This window comes from Vollenhovia emeryi, unplaced genomic scaffold, assembly GCF_000949405.1.
Source record: "Vollenhovia emeryi isolate VEMERY1.0 unplaced genomic scaffold, V.emery_V1.0 DF939135.1, whole genome shotgun sequence".
In the NCBI taxonomy this organism is placed as follows: domain Eukaryota; kingdom Metazoa; phylum Arthropoda; class Insecta; order Hymenoptera; family Formicidae; genus Vollenhovia; species Vollenhovia emeryi.
In genome coordinates this window covers 918,696-935,576 of record NW_011967231.1, presented here as the reverse complement: position 1 = coordinate 935,576, position 16,881 = coordinate 918,696, and the positions used below count along the sequence as shown (strand labels likewise).

Below are 16,881 nucleotides of genomic sequence, written 5' to 3'. Positions count from 1 at the left end.
GATGGACAGGCAACGGGTGCTGGAGGCTCGCAAACACGAATGACGGTGACAAGCACGCGAACAACACTGGTGACAAGGAGAACAACGCGTACGGCGACGATGGTTGACGACGACGGCGACAATGACGACGACGAGGAAGACGACGTGGATGACGATGATGACAATGACAGTGGCGACGACGACGACGACGACGACGACGACGACAACGACAACGATGACGACGACGACGAAGAAGACGACGATGACGATAACGAGAACAAGCGCGAGCAAGTGATTTAGAATATTCGGTGGCGGATGTCAGCCATTGCTCGCCCACTGCGACGTCATTATGTCATCATCATTCTCCTTCGCGCCGACCTATCCCGTTGACGGGAGGCGCGCGCCTGGACATCACTCACCCGGTCCAACACCATCAGCCACGACGAACCCCGGCTTCACTTACCGGCTCACGTCGGACAAGGCTAAACAATATTTATCATGTAGTCGGCCGCTGCCACGCTGAATTGAAGTTCCGGTGCCACCCACGGCAATACACGCTGCGTCAAACAGTGCGTGGCAATCTGTGTACCTAAGGGTCGAATAAGTTGCTCCGGATTGTCATTCAACTGACGAATTATGACGGACATCTATCGTCACAATGAAATTTACTAGAGACATATACGATACATGAAGCAATCGTTACATTTTTTTTTTAATTGAAAGTTTTAGTCTTTTAATAATAAAATAGAGGAGTAAAAATCCCTATTGTATCCATGTCAAAGTTTTTAAAATGCATTTTGTAACATCAAATTTTCATTCGTGTTGCAATAAATTCAGCATTAAACATAAATAAATTGTCCTCGGAGAGTGAGCGAGAGAGAGTTTGTAATTATTTTGTACCAATAGTAAAAAATGAAGTTATTTTAAACGTCAGTGTATATGTGCCGGGCTCGTTTTAACGATTCCAATTTTACGTTGCTCCCTCGGTATACAGCCTCTCCTGCCCTACCTCTCTCTCCGTTTCTCCCCTCGTACCACTACGACGAACGACCAAAGTCTCCGAGGAAATCATTGAATATGCAACTTAAGGAAATCCTCGGATATTGCGCTTTATTATAAACGGGCCGGCCCCGGCTGCCGCCCTCCGCTTCCCTCGAAACTTCCCTCGACGCCAAAAAGACTTTGCATGCGAATATTTTCAGATTCGGGAATATGCAAAATCCCGCGAGACCAGAGATCCTTTGGTTATCTTTGTGGGTTCGAAGTGCTTACAAGTATATTGCCTTCGCGGTTAAAAATCAACTGGATTTTACCAGGCAAGTGCGAAATCGCAATCTTACAGAATGGTCCATGTTTAAACTATAATAACGATTAACAATAATCAGTCAACATTCGCAGTAATCGTACGACACAGTTTCCGGAAACTGAATGAGTAAGCACGTTTTATTCGTGCTGAAATAATTGAAAATGTTTCTCAACAATTTTCAAATTGATATAATATTTTCAACAATAAAGAACATTTGCAATTTGCGCGATTCCCGTCAATTCTGCGAACATTTAAGAAAATGACTCGGTAAATATTTTAGGCTACGCTCGAATAGATTTGCAATCTTCATGATGCAGATGGACGTATATTCATTCCGACTCTTATAAAACGTTGAGCTCAATTGCATTTACGTATAAACATACATATTTTATACATTATAAATGGCGTTCCCGTGCCTTTGCCATAACGAAGAGGGCTTTTCCTTGCGAATTCAGTGAATGTTAAAGCGAAAGGCGCGAAGGGAGGAGCGCTGAGAGATTTGGGGCTGAAGGAAGGATAGGTCGGATATATAATTAGGCAGCGTTTGTAATTAGCGTAAATTGCTTCCCGGTAAGAGGGATACAAGCTTTAACATCGCGCGGGAAGTGAAAACTATTATAAATTTAATATAGTACAATCCGGTTAAGGGAGAGGGGTTTTAGAAGGAGTATGATTAATTAAAGATAAAGAGACCAAAGTTCCTTGAAAAAAAAAACCGATACGCGTTATTTGAACGGCGGAATATGTAAATTAAAAGAGTAAGATATATGGTGCCTGAACAATGTACTTTCTTTAATTCTTTATGACAATAAATGCAAGCAAGTTATATTTTTCTACATCAAAGATCGTTCCCTAATTAAAAAGTATTAAGGACAAAACAATACAAATCAATCTAAATATGCGTACAAACTAATATAAAAATGTTGAGAATGAAGGAACTTTTAATAAGAGATATACCACCGAGATGTGGTTAACCGGCAGAACGAAGTTATCAAGAATGGTGAGAGAAAGAGATGAGGTGGAAGGAGGGACACCTTTAAGTATTGGAACGCAGGTGCTGGGCGCGTGATCCTCCTTCGGAAATATACGGTTATCCGCTTAACTTAGACGCTGGCGAGACGGAAGCCATCGCCGGTCCGCGTAATATACTGCCCAATAAAAACTTAGTTACTACGTTCCGCCTCCGCCGTTTTCTCCACGACGTTAGCCAGCGTCTTCCTCGTTTCTAACCCAAGGAAAGAAAATAATGAGGGAATGAACTAAGACAGAACGAAAGTAAACTCAAAACGTGGCAAGCAGGTACACAGGAATAAATAACGAAGAGAGACAGACATTAGCGGAGAACAGCGTGGTGGATTTTAACAATTTCTCCGTCCTGTCGTTATCGGATGTGTGGTCAATGATGGCATGGAGACTGCAGTAACGATACGAGGTGCTGTCTAGAGACAATAACGGCTACACGGGTCATCAAACGAGCTTCCGAATGGCGTAGCAAGGACCTCAAGCACGCTGTAACCCCGCGAACGCCTTTTACTTCCTTCCGTGCGAGATACCACGAGGCGTACCCTTAACCAGAAGATCCTATGTTGTCCTTTTATAGCGGCTAAAACGCCAAGAGACGCTAAGCTTCCATTCTCTTTTGATCCCGTAATAACGCGCGTGCCCTTTTCCAACTTCTTCACGATCCGAACAACGTGATCTTACGAACCTTGAAACGATCATTGCCTACCTGCATAACATTGATGAGTTCGTGGAAGCGACAATGGTATTGGTTTTTTTTTTCCGAAGGTGAATAAGGCAAAAAGAAAGTCTTTGGCCGGCACTCATAGTTCTTGTTCTTCTCAAGTAACGTCTTTAGATGATTGCTTTACAACACATTAAGGCTACACTTAAGATGGCCTTAAGTATAAGAACGTACTGCGAATACCGGCTTTTTGTTTTAATTGCAGATATTTCAGAATTCTTGCACAAAGGGCTAATAAATTCGTAATAAGAAATAAAATTACTCGGCTGTTTCACGAAACGAAAACGTTACGGACACGGCTTTAATTATAAAAATGCGGATTTGTAACGCATATTACGGCATATGTTGCGACACGTTGTGTCCAGTGATGCGCTGAATGAATTAAAAATGAGTGTACGACCTAAAACGAACAATAAGGAAAACCACCTACTTCTACCGCACGCATCATAACGCACGCACAATAATCAAACCGGCCGTGAAAACATATGCTCACTTGCATTCGCTCCGCGAAAAGACTAAAGAACCGAAGGGTTGTGTGTGTTTTGGCTCATGATCATCCAAGCAACCGGACCGGAGGGTGACAGATTGTTTGATGGTTGATTGTCGCGCACTGCTTCGGGGGTCGTCTGATTGGGTCGCCGCGAAACATCTGGCGGCCTCCCGCGGGGCTCCCAGACGACAATCATCCTACAATCGCGAGGTAATACTCCGAAAGATGTCTTCATCCTCGGGGACATGAGATGAAAATAGAGGATTTGCTCGAGCAATGGAAATTCCCACCGCAACATTACAAGGAGAGAATATATCCATGACCATAAATATTGTAGGGGAAAAAAAAGATAAAAAACGTTCAACGTACGAATTAATTTCACATCTCATTATTACTCGGTGTATAAATTTAAATGTGAGATTCGAAGTGGAATTTTTTTAAGTAATCTTTTTCACACAAAGGATATGTAATCGTTTGTTACACTTTACCTGCGCGGTGATTCAGTTTGAAACTGTCCACGCTAATCGCGGTCGAGGAGGAACCATTTTTGCTTTTTAAAGACGCAGTGGGGAATGCAGAAAGGATGCAGACAACGCAATGGGGAAGAAGCATACCGAGCAAGAGGAAGCGGAAAAGAAGAAGGGACTTTTACAAAACCCATCCGTCCCCCAACCCTTGCCGCGTAGAGACATTGATACCTACCGGCTGACGGTACCCACCTACAACTCGACGACAATGGATCCTTTGCGGCCAAAAAAAGTGTAAAAAGGAGAGAGAGAGAGAGAGCAAGAGCGGTCCACTTTTGGCATAGGGAATGAAAGAAAAAGCGGCAATGATGAAAGCATTGTCCCTGTTCAACGGCTCTTCTGTGAGCCTTCGAGGCGGCCGGTCTATCTCCTTCAGCTCCACCATCTCTAACATAACTACAGTCACTTCCATCTCTCCGATCCATCGTCTCCACGTGCCCGCTCAAGCTTCGAGTTCACCTCCGGTTATCTTTTGCCAAAACAATAGAATAACGATAGAATCCCTCGTCGCTTATAAACATCGTTACAGCTACAATGATTACGCAAAATCCTGGATCTTTTCCGTTTTTTTCCGTACCTCGAAGAGAAAATTCACGACAATTTTATCGTACAGTTATTCGACATATATTCTTGTATAAAATTATTTGTAAAATGAATGAATTTGAATTAGTTATTTAAAACGTTAAACTTTTGCTAATGCTTTCGTGTCTCTTGAATTCGGGCGCTTTTACAATTTGCAAAAATTGGGTCGATTAATGTTAATAATTTGACTTAGAAGTGGTAAGTAAATGTCTCGATTTCGTAAATCGGGAGATTAAACAACACGGAATGGCATGTCGTCTCCCAATCCTGGAATGTAATTCGAGAAGCCAAGTGTTTGCGTGTCTTCAAGGCTAGGGGGAGTGATCTTTGGGACCCTTGACTCGCTGGGCGTAATAACGCGATAATCTTCTCGCGCAAAACAAATAACGGGGCGACCGTTTCCCTTCAATGTGGTGAGCTCTAACCCTTTCGTGAAAGGGTCTAAAGAGAGCAATCCCCGATGATCGATCACAATCGACTCCTTCCATACGAGGGCATTCTTTACTACGTCGACGCTCGCAGAGAATGGCGAGCACGAGGGTTTAGGGTTACAACCCCTCAGCTCCGCGTCGTGCTGGCGTTGTTATTCTTCGAGCGAAAACTATTTACAAAGTCGAGGCTAATGGCATCAAGCGATTTTGTTCCATATGCCTCAACACCCCTGTGCAACATTAGCGTACTGTTCCTAATAGGATTCTATATCGAGTGCCGTAACGTCATAATGCTATATCTTTCTTACATAGTAAGCTAATTCTTCAATGCTGATAAGACTGTGTCGTAAAGACATTAGTATTTTTTGGATAAAATATTTTCAAAATCTATTTTTTCAATACGTGCTTCGATTCCTAATAATAATAATTGCTCAAATCTCATCGATATACCGAATCATCCTTTATTTCAATCGCTAACAAATTACACATAATGATAACGTTAATTCTCAATGAAAATGAACAGAAGGGCGAGAGAAGGATGAAAAGAGAGGAGGGGGGGAGGAAGAGGGAGAGAGGGAGACTCTGACAAGGCAGATGCACGTGTCTAACTCAATAAGTTTATCGAGTTTATCGAAACATGCATTTGACCTGATCAATCTCGTAAAGCTACCGATCTTGGCAGTTTTCCCTTTCCCATCTCTTTTTTGTCATTTTACAAACGCGAAAGTACAATTCGTATCAATTGCGAAATCAGTTTAACACAAATCATGTCACACACGTTCGTTGTCAGCGGATATTTCGAAGAGACCAGCAAAGAAGATATAACTTTGTTACGTCGTTCACAAAATCACATCTTTCTTTGTACCAATATAAAACATAAAAATATAAATCTCGATAAACGAATTATAGCTGACAATGAGAGGCACTCGATGTCGTCCATTTTCCCTAAAGTATCGAATGCGCTCAACATAGAACAGGTACGATATCTCTAAAGTCGAGACTCCAGAAAGAAAAATCGAGATACGTTCGGAAATGTTAACGCAATATTCAAACGAGATTTACGAACGTAGTTTTATTGTGGGAACTTAATTGACCAGAAGGCCGACAATCCCAATCTCAAAACTACCACGGTTACGGAATCGGTGGAACAAGTTCGCTCCGCCGCAACCGCATCCCTTTTCTCTCTCGTGATCCCGGTACCCCTTTCCGCCAGAGATTCTAACCGGGACCTATTTCTCCCTTCCTCGCCGACTATTACGATATGCCTATCCCGCTCTTGCTTTCAATTTGTTCTCCTTCTCAGACCGGCAGCGCGCGCGGCGCGCACAAATGGAAAACGGATTGATTAATCGTAGTAATTACCGATCAGCCCCCGCTAATTAGATATCCGACTCCTGCCCACCCCAAGGCCCCCAGAGGGTTTCCTGCTAGCTACAGGAGGCGATGGTGGTAGTACCACCGCATTGAGGGGACTTTCCGTGCCTTCGGCGGGGTTGATGAGAGACGTCGAGGGGGCGGATACGTGGCACGAGGATGACTAAATGAGATCATTTGACGAAGTCAGCCAGCGAGCATGAAATGAGTACCGCCTAGTTTTGTTATTGTAGCAAGTCAAATTACTGTAATTTCGCAGTAAGATACATTGCACCTGTAATGCATATCATTTTACGAAAAAGTTGAGTTAAATTTTACCAATGTGACAAACAGATAAATTGAGGGGACATAAGATAAAGGTACAATTAATTTATTTTACCGCGCATCGGCAAGGCATTAAGCGACTGGTAGACAATTTCTGAAATTCCAGAGAATAAGCGATACGGGCGGGAGCTTGCGCTCAATCAGGTCGGAAATCCTGAGACGCCCGTATAAGGCGCACCGACTCTATAAGAAAGCACCGCGAAGTGATGGAACGACGCGATACGAGCAACACCGGTGACACCGCACACTCTGTGTGACTTACAGTTCTTGACGTCACCTGCTCTCGCCGCGCGCAAACGAGTCTGCCCGGCATGGATCTTGATTCACATCGAGTACCGTCGTCACGTTGGAACGCAGAAACATTCCTAAAATTCTACGAGGAACGCATCCTCCAATAGCTCGCTCGCTCGATCGAGCGATAATAATTCTCCAATTAGCCACAGCAGCGCGTTGACGGAATACCAAAGCTTGATTGCCAGCGGATTATGCGAAACGATCCATCCTTCGATGACAAATTCGAAACACAGTTTCTCAGATAATTTTGAATAAAAAGATTCGTGTAAACATAAAGTTTACACGCGCAAATTTCTTTATAATGTCTCTTGTAAATTTATGCGCGAAAGGATAATTTACAACGAATACACAGTAAAAAATCGTGTGTTCAAATGTTAAAATTTTTCTTGTGTTACCAAGATTTGATTTTTACTTTAACATAAAATATTATTTTCGTAACAATTATTTTGAGATTTGCATTGATTTTGTGTTAAAATATTAACAGAGTATTAGTGTGATTATTTAACATATCCATATTATGTTAAATTAACACAAAAATTTGTGTGGACCGTTTGGGACACGTGATATCTGTTAAATTTAACACAAATTTTGCAACTGTGTAACTATTCGTACAGTTTACTTATCCTGTCTGTTTTTATTGCATCACAAACATAAATGTGAAGTGCAGTGTTGATTAATTAACATTTATAATTTGTCAAAAAGTAACACGCGACGAATGTTATTTTAACTTAAAATTTAGAGAGGACTTTTTGGGACACGTAAAAAATGTTAACACTAATATTTTCTTTTTTACTGCGTATACGCTGTGAAAGTATATCGCACCCCTTTTTAATTGACTGAAACAAATGCAAATTTTCTATTGCCGTTCGGTTATTCTGTCGACAGCGGGCAGGTGTGGGATCATCGTAAATTCGAGATTCGAGATCTTCCGTTAAATTATCGCCGTTACTGAATACACGTAAGGCGGCAAGTCCATCCCCGTTTCCCATAATAGCGTGCTTTCTTCCTCGACAATCTCATTTGCGGCAAGTCCGCTCCCATTCTCTCTATTCTACAGGTAATCGAACGATCTGCAGGGAAGCTGAATATAGCTGATTTCAAATGCGAGGTTGCTTACTTGAAATGCAAACGATACAGCTTATTCTCATTCCCGGATATTCTCAATGATTATGTAAGATCAAGACTAGGGGAAAAAAAAGAGCGGATCGCGCAGGAACTGCCTTCCTATAATCTTCATGACATAAATGAATCCGAAAAAGTGCCTCCGCTCGCGAAAGCGCTGATGAATGATTGAAGTTCTATCGTGACGGAGTTTATACCGACGGCGAGGCACATTGTAAGCTCGTTAACATTAATGATAAATCAATTTTATACCATCTTATATGCGCGATACACCGTTGTCTCGCGTGCCACGCGGCATTCTCGATCCACACGGATTATTTACCGCCATGACGAAACGCGTTACCACCTTTACGCGTGCCAATGATTTATCGCCCATCGTTCAGTTGCGCTGGCAAAGGCCGTTTACAAAACGAGTCATGGCGTTTTCGTGGAATACGCGCACGAGATTAGGTCCGGTCCGGAGCAACGGGAGTGACGTTTAACGGCCATTGCCTTTAAAACTGTGACATCCACGCCGTGCAACAATATTTGCAGAACACGGGCCGAAGGTGGGGCGGCCGCGCCGGGGGTAAGGGAGCACGCGGGAAGAGAGGGCTGGAGGGATATTAACATCCGGTCGCGGGGATTTACGGCCCCATTCGCGTGGCTCCCGGGTCTCGGACGATTTTGTAAAACGAAATGTCTCGTTAGCAAGTCGGTTACAACCGAATGCATATACACACGCATACGACATACGAAGGGGATGTCGTAGATTACTCGTGGTTTTACAACGATCTAAATTACCCCCGCGACGTACAGTTATGATGTTAACGATCCGATGGCGAGGAGGAAAAAATCGACGGAGAGAGTATCGCCAAGTGGCTGCGCACTTCGCAGAAAGGGCCTTTTCTTCCTTTTGTCCGAGGAAAAAAGACTCAATCGATACTGGCTCCTCCCCGGTATACAGAAAACTGATTATCACGTGTTGCTCAATGTAGTAATAATAAGATCGTATTAACTGTATCGTAAATCCAACGCGAACACGGATCGAGATAATTTCGACAAGGTAATTTTCGGCATCGCCGGAATGCGCGTTTTATTATTCATCTCGTGCGCGACTGTCAGAGTCTTTTTCTCCCGCTCGCGTATCCGCGGGGCGGTAAATTTTGTCTGGTGATTAAGCGCCGTCGTGGAGGCTTAAACGAAATCGCTCTTCGTCCCCGTTAACATCGAAACCCTCTCAAGGTACCGCGCGTCGCGGCGACGGCGGTGCAGCTGTAAGTGATAAAATTATTTCGACCCCTGGTTTTAAATAGAGTAAATCGCGCCGGGACACCGTGTGTAACGAAGAACCGTGTTCGAAGAGAAACAAAAATGGAACCAGAATGCTCGGGACGTAGAATTATCTCTCGACGCGCGCAGGAAACCGCTTATCACAACATGGACAGATTCAGAAATCGGAGTCGGATTCGGAGACCGTAATTAATCCGCGCCAAGAAATAGTACGGAGAAATACGATTTTCAACGGATGTCAACACAATCTGCATCGCGCGAAAATAAAAGCGACCGTTTTGGCGCGGGAAGACGTATTTCGTTGCGCGTTGATGTAATGCGCGAGATACATCGGGAGAATAAATGAGCTCGCTGATAAAATTATTTAATCCGTGACTTAAGTAACCTAAATTACGATCTCGCGCGGTGCACACGGGTGTGCATGCTGTGCGTGCGGCGAAAAACCCGCGCGGCCGCGGCGTCGGCGCGGAGGCGCCGGCGAGACAAACGGCTCGGGGGATAAAATTATTTCGACCGCGGATTAAACGGGGCGAATCGCGGACTGCCGTTTGCGGCATACGGCACGCGGTGTGCGCGCGCGCGAAAGAAAAATGTCGTCGAGATTCCGCGAGTAGCGGCCGGCGCGAAATAAACGGCCTAGGTTTGCGCGCCCCGGCCGGGACCACGCGCGGCGGTTGGAGGAGGACGCGCGAGGTGGGCAGGAGCCGATAAATAACCTCTGCTTTATTAGCAAGATACACACCACCGAGTGAGGAGAGAGAGCGGTTAAATTAGCGAGAATATTAGCGCGCATTTGCCCCGCGCGCTGCTTAAATGACGCGCGTGAACATTAGCGCGCGACGCGAAGAACGATGGCCCTCCGCGGATGACGGTTCTCAAACAAGAAGGCAAAGTTATTTCGAATAAGAGGATGGTCCCGGATGAGCGAGCGATCATCGATTCGAATACAGCGTACGGTGCGGCACGGCGATTCTTTATCGCAACGTCGACCTGCTAATTTTACAATTTGAACGGCGTCCCTTTCGCGTCATCTCCGACCGTTCATCTCCCCGCGTCGCCCCCGAGCGCGTACAATCGCCGACGCGTTCTCTCGCACGCGAGCGGCTTCCTCCCCGCGCTTCCAGACGCGAGTCGGATAGAGGTATGCGCGCGGAGGGCTGCTTGCGCACAGTAACAAGCTGGCAGCGGTTCTAACTACTGTCCAGGCTGATATATGTGACGGAAAATTGTGGACGAAGGGAGCGAGAGGAACGGGAGCGAGAGAGCCGCGAGAGGAAGGCGCCACGGGGGAAACGCTCGGCCTCTCCACCTCGATGCGCGCAGACGTTTCCCGGCTATTTTATTTACGAATTATTTCATTTGTCCGGCGTATTCTAATTAGACCGGCCATTTCTGAGCCGCCGTCGCCGCCGTTCTCGTAGCCGTCGTGGCCGTAGGTGCCACCCTTGTCCGGCCCGGCGTGGCGCGCAGAACCGCGGGGGCAATGGCCACGCTCTAATTGCATTACGGAAACATGAGTTTCCTCCGGCGAAATATATCACGAAACTTATCGCGCCGCGAAGAAATTGCCGCGGGCCCGCTCCTATATGCACCTCGGGCGCGAGCGCAGGCCCCGTAAGCTTCGGAGTCCGCTTACGTCGCGCACCCTTATATACCTGTTCGCCAACGCGAATCGTATATCACGACGCGCACTTTCGTCCCGGTGCGCAAAAAACGCGCGGCTGGGGGGGAGGGGGGTTCGCTTTCCCTTTCTCCCTCTCTATTTTTCGCTCGAGACGGCACTCCGTAAAAGAAGTTCGTAAGCCAATACTCGAAGGGAGACGAAGATCGTGCAGCCGCTTTAAGCCTCGCTGCAGGCAGAGAAAGCTGAAGAGGCGGCACCGCGAGGAGCGACGCGCGACTAAAGCTCGATACATCGAAAGGATCACTTTCTCGATATCTCGCCCCCTTATTTTTGTCTACGCAAAGTGACACCGAGGGCCAATAATTTGATCTGAAATTCGAAAGAAGGGTAAAACGATCGAATATCCGCGGACGTCGCCCGCGCGGGCGCGTAACGCTGCTAATTAACTCGGAAATAAATTAAAACCGATTCATTCGCGCGGCGAGATTTATAGGAAAATGTACTTTCTGGCGTAAATTTTGGCAGAAATATCCGCGGAATGCTGACACGTTGAAAAATACTGAATGTAAACAACGAGCTCTTGCCAAATGTCCCAGGTTCACCCCCGCTTTCCCGATCGTCGTCGACGACGCAATTAGCACCGTTCGCGCGACGACGAAGCGCGGCGACTCCGTAATTACCGCGGGCTTTGCGTGGGCGTCCAGAGGCGCGATGGAAATAAATATAAACGACGCGCCGCGCGAGGCGTCGCAGCGTCAACTTCGTGGATCGCTACCGGTGGGTCCTCCTTAAACTTGATTTGTGCTCAATTACCGTAATCCTCCGTCCTCCTCATTCCCGCCTCGCTATAAGCCAACGCGAGAGACGTTTGCGAATGTCGCGACGATTTTATTTATACGCGCCGCAAGCCAACCAGCCGCGTCTCCACGGCGGCGCCGCGGCGCAACAGCGAGAGAGAGAGAGAGAGGGGGGGGGGGAACGAAAGAATGATGGAAAGAAAAGTGAAGAAGACGCTTCGCATATTCCCGCCGTGTACCGATGCAATTCGTTTCGCATTTTATATCCGGCCGCGAGCGATCTCACCTTGTCCTGCGAGGTCCCTCGCCCCCCTCGCCAGTTGCGCCGATGCGTTTCGAGTACGCACGTTCGCCCGATTCATCCCCGTGGAACGACGGTAGGCCTGGATTATTTCGATCTTCGCTGCCGCTAAAGTTAGCCGAAGAGATTACCGCGGCGCGACACGATTTCATCCACGGGAGGAGAGGAGAGGCCGGATTGTGACGCGACTACGTCGTTTAAATATCACGGTAAACAGGGCCCGCAGTAATTCGGATGCCGGCGCAGGTGCCACGCGGAAACATCTATCAAGATGGCGAGATTGGGGGGTGCAAGACCCAGCCCCATTCCCCGTTGGGAGAAAGGGCGGAAGGAAGACAGGGTGGGGTGGATCAACTCGAAGAAACGGGGAGATCTCTCTCCTTTCTCCGTCTATCTCTCTCTCTCTCTCTCTCTCCCTCTGCCTCTCTTCGCGGGACAGAAAGGACTAAGCTTTCACAGGATGGCTTTCCACGTCGTCTTAACCCTTTCCGGCTAATACCGGATCGCAGGGAATTAACGGTCGCGACGACGATCGTGTTCTCGAAAACCTGTCCTCGAAGTAATGCGGTTGGCTATCTAATAATTTACGAGTTCTGAAAATATCCGGGGAAACTTTATTGAAAAGCGATTGTCATCGCAAACGAGAGAAATTGGAGGAATCCTTGGAATATAAAATGCAGCTTCGCCAAGCTGCATAGATCGCAGCGCCATTTTTTCTGCACCTAGCGCTAACTTGTAAACTTACATGCTTCTGTTACACGGCGTCACTTACGAAAGCTTCAAGAATAACGCGCGATTGCTTCGCAAGTTTACCAAAAACAGTCCGACGTAAGAAAATTGATTTAAATGTAGATCGTAATATCGCGAAAGCGGTATCTACGATTTTTTTCTCTCCTCTCGGATAACAAATCGCGGCGAAATAAGCTACACTTTACCGTGTAAAAATTTAGCGAGCGTCGGAAATGTTATAATTGCTCAGAACTTTGTACAAAATAAAATAAGGACTTGAGAGAAAACTAGTTCATTGTGCTAAATGGATTACTGATTTCTGTGCTCGTACACTGACAAAAATTTTTTTTAAGCTAAGTAAATAGATTTACTTAAAATTTTTTTACTGAAGTGAGTAATATTTATTCTATTTCAATAAAAATATCAAATTTCTAGTAAATCTGTGTATTATATTAAGTAAATTAATTTAAATCATTACATTGTCTACATTCAGTTAAAGATTTCATGAGACAGAGAATGCTGTTTATTAAATGAAATCATTGTTTTTGTCAAATAAGAAATCCAAGTTTCTTCGCTGTAAACTTATATCTTAGTGAACATTTTATAGAATTAAGGTAAAATTTTCTTAATTTAAAATTATCTACTGTTTGATATTTAAGAAATACTTAAATTAAAGAAATGCACGTTTTAATTTGTTTATTATTTTTTAAACTTAAGTTAATAAGCTATTAGGAGCCACCTAATGAATAATTTTCTTGAGTAAAGTAATTTTTTTTAGATTAAGATATTTCTTTTATCAGTGTAATAATTAACCCGGTTGTTGAATAAGCAACGGCACAATGTAAGACCACGTAAGACTTTGTCAACGTTTAATGAAATTCCGAAACGCAAAGAAACGCATACTTGAATTCATTATGACGCGTAATGGCCGCGGCGCAACAATTTATTGATTGCCGCCATACACGCTAAATCTCGCAGACTATATTCCTAGATTCGTAAATTGCGAATGTACGAAAAAAACGACCGTAAAGCGTCGGTGCGTTATCCCGTAGCAATCTCTCGCGCACTTGTCTTTTTTTTTCCGACTCGTCATTTTTAACTGTCTGTACACAAACGTTTCGTAATCAACGTGTCTCGTTCGTATCCACTACGGTATCTGCGAATTGCCTACGTTAATGGTAAACGATTTGCGGGCCGTAAATATGCGTCCCGGCCGTTAACGTAATCGCCAGCACAATCGTGCCGCAACTTATAGGTCGCACCTGCGACGACAGCGATGACGTCTTCACGAAATGTCTGCGAACGTGGACGAGTCTACCTGGTGGGTCGTAGGAACGTTAAACATTTCCGCAACAAGTTATTGCCGTCGCAAAAAAATCTCGAGATAACTAGCGAGAGTACTCGCGAGATAACGGGAGGCGAAGATGGCAGCGCGATCGGTACCTCGGCTGCTATCAAGCCATTGCAAACGTTTCGAGCATTGCGCCTACCGGTATATAATAGTCATCGTGGCAGAAAATATGAAAAGAGCGCAAGTATCTCGGAGCGAAAGAAAATTTCGTAAGAGACAGGAAATTGCGGGAACGACCGAGAAAGAGATCGCCGAGAGTGCGGTCGGGACTGACGATCCAGATACGAAAATCGTAAAGTTGCTGTGTAATAGTGTAATATCCAGCACGATACTCTTCGCGCCAAGATTAAAGGTGCGTAAAGCGAACGGGGCGCGTAAACGTTTTACAAGCTCTTCAATTCTACAGCTACGACCAGCGCGAGCGGGATATTATTTTAAACGCTACATTACATCCGCGTGATGCGTCTACGTTACACTGTTTCGTTGTCAAGGTGCATTTATATTATTGGAGCACGAACCAACCGGAGCAACGGTACATTGCAATGTGTATAATTGAGAGCGAACAAATTCGTTCAATCCAGGCAAAAGCGTCGTTTACAATATGAATCTACAAAACGGCAAAGCCACGATGCGAATTGCGTGACTTCTGGAAAAGTGTTGATATCTCGTCGAGATATCTCGCACAAAGAAAGCAGCGGAAAAAATGTAACGGCTAACGAAGAAATTCTTCTGTGATAGCGCGAATACTTGCACGGATGAACGAACGATTCTATTATATAACGTAACATAAATGCATCCTTTCGTTTCTACTTGGCTCTGTAAAAATGCTCGCCACTTCACATCACCGACGAGAGACAGTAACAAAATCGTACGTCAAATTTGAGCGCAAAGTGAACTTTTGCGCAGCCAAGCAGCGACGATCTATTATTTTCATAGAGCGTAACAAAAGATCTCTAAGGCAACCAGTGTGCATTTAACGCGAAAACACGCTGGGGAAGAAGCATTGTGTGTCACGAATGCGAATAAATCGGCGATCGTGGCTAGTGAGCCGAAGATCCGAATTGAAATCCTATCAGAAGTCGTCGGTTTTTATTCGATCGCCACACATACCCCTTCAGGAGTCTAGTCCTGCAGGTTTGAGGTTTCCTTCGGCAAAGGATTAGCAGCCTACCGAATGATGAAGTAAAACCAAGAGTATACCAGAACGAACCGGATAGACAAGCTTTGAGTCTAATACACGAAGAAGAAGAAGAACGCGAATACATAAATCACGCGGGAAAATGCGAGGATTACTGCGGTGTATTGTGTCGTAAAAATTACGTAACCCGATATTTCCGATCGATGACGACGCGATCGTGGCAGAATGTTTCGAGCAACGTAACGATCTGGAATAAATTTCGCTCTATCGTCCTCTCCGCCTCTTAGGCGTAACGCGGAATTTAGTGCCGACTCTATATTCTTATATAACGATGATTTTATAACTCACTGGAACTTAAGAGCAAACGACAATTAACGTCTTCTCTGTGCATACGTTCTACATTTTATACATACTTTTATACTTTTATTTTACGATATGAAACTGCTCGCACAGATTGCAAATATTGTACGATTTCATTTACTCTTCTCTTATCCCTTTCTCTAAAGACCGTTGCGACCAATACTTGGCTAATTTTTGTAACATACGGTGGAAAATGAATTCTTCTATCTTTTCTATTTATAGAAAGCAGTTATCTTAATTAGTCTTTTAGCACGAAAACACTGATTAATATATTATGTAATTCTTGCAATTTTATAGAATTCTTCATTTCTGCATCAAAGCACGATGGCGATCCTGGCTCTCACGAATACAAAATTCGTTCATCGAGATTACGTAATCGGCGCAATGCAACGAGGGAAACGGCCAGTATCGATGACGCACGGCGTCAGAGCGAATTAAATCAAAGTCGGGGCACTGCAGTTGTAATCAGCGCTTCCTTGAGGTCACGGAAAAACACAAATTACGGAAATCAGCCCGCCTGTTTGACTCGCTGACACGCATACGCCTACCGCGCCGTTTGTACTCGCGTGATTGGCGCGCTGAAATAATCAGCTCGTTGCAACGTCAACGTGCAATCGCTGGTGCCGAGCCCCGGTCGTGCACGCCTCGTTCCGTTTGATGTACGGGCGTAATTTCAGGGTGTCTGGAATTCGCATATGACACGTGCGACGTGCCGTATGATTCGACGCCCGTTCGCCGCGCTCTCATGCCCGCCGGTCTAGAAAAAGTTTCTCGCTCGGCACGCATGCAGCGAGCTTTCGATCGTCGTCGCTTGGGAAGACTCGATCACGGCTGAGAGATAAATTTGTTTACACTTGTGAGCACGCAAAAGTCTGAATATACCCTATAAAATATCCGATTATCGCAGTTTTTGTCATGACAAATGTTTCTAGAATGAAATACGTTTCGCGTTTTTCAACAATGCACTTGCAATCTGCGGTGTGCACTTTAGATTTCTTCAATTATTTTCAACCGCACGTATTAAAATTAGAAATGACAATCAAAAATTAACAGAGCCGCGTATTAAAAAGATAGTAACTTTCCATCGATTTCTTCGTGAAAGCTTCAAAGTGATATGCAATCTTTACGCCTGGCGC

At 45.0% G+C, this 16,881-nt stretch overlaps 1 protein-coding gene across 3 annotated transcripts in view; it reads right to left on the bottom strand.

Moving 5' to 3' along the window:
- LOC105567704 (homeobox protein homothorax) overlaps positions 1-16,881 on the bottom strand; it is a 400,400-nt gene that overhangs the window by 73,639 nt on the left and 309,880 nt on the right. The window lies entirely within an intron of this gene.